The sequence below is a fragment of the Dipodomys ordii genome, unplaced genomic scaffold (assembly GCF_000151885.1).
Source record: "Dipodomys ordii isolate 6190 unplaced genomic scaffold, Dord_2.0 Scaffold100, whole genome shotgun sequence".
NCBI classification, from domain to species: Eukaryota; Metazoa; Chordata; class Mammalia; order Rodentia; family Heteromyidae; genus Dipodomys; species Dipodomys ordii.
In genome coordinates this window covers 6864751-6865519 of record NW_012267316.1, presented here as the reverse complement: position 1 = coordinate 6865519, position 769 = coordinate 6864751, and the positions used below count along the sequence as shown (strand labels likewise).

At 38.6% G+C, this 769-nt stretch overlaps 1 protein-coding gene across 1 annotated transcript in view; it reads right to left on the bottom strand.

Moving 5' to 3' along the window:
• Ptpn2 (protein tyrosine phosphatase, non-receptor type 2) overlaps positions 1-769 on the bottom strand; it is a 77642-nt gene that overhangs the window by 54472 nt on the left and 22401 nt on the right. The window lies entirely within an intron of this gene.

The following is a 769-nucleotide window of genomic DNA, read 5'->3' as shown; positions in this document are numbered from 1 at the left end:
AATGCTTGATAAGAAATGTACGCATTATCCTGCCCATATAATTGTAACCTCTCTGTACAGTGTGTTCACAAAAAATTAAAATTAAAATTAAAAAAAAATTTAAAAAAAGAACATTAAATTCTACTACCCAATTTTCTCCTGAACTGCTACTGATGGCAAAGGCTGGTGGTAGTGAAGAATCCATATTGTTAGACTGATGTTCTACCACTTCAGCCCTGCTTTCTGCCTAAAAAGTTGTATTGTAAGGCAAGACCAACCTTACCTGCAAGAAAGATTAAGGACCTAGTAGAAGATTAGCTATCTCTTGGTTTGAAGGGTAACTGTGACTCAAGAAGTCAGGTAAGCTGTGACAAAGTGTTAAACCTCTAGCCAAGTGCCAGTGCTTCATGCCTATAATCTTAAGATACTCAGAAGGCGGAGATCTGAGGATCCTGGTGAGAGGCTAACATGGGCAGGAAAGCTCATGAGACTCTTATTCCAAAAATAAACAGAGTTTGACTTGTGGCTCAAGTGGCTGAGCTCTAGCCTTGAACATAAAAGCTTAGGGACAGCTCTCAGGCCTGAGTTCAAGCTGAAGGAGCAGTGTGCGCACACCCACACCATATACACATAAAAATGTTACACCACCTTTTTGTGCTGCTTTAAAGATCTCACATCTATTATTTTTTTTTCTTTTTTATTTATTGTAAAGATACTATACAGAGGGTTACAGTTACATGAGTGAGGTAATGAATACACTTCCTCTTGAACATTGTTAGCCCCTCCATTG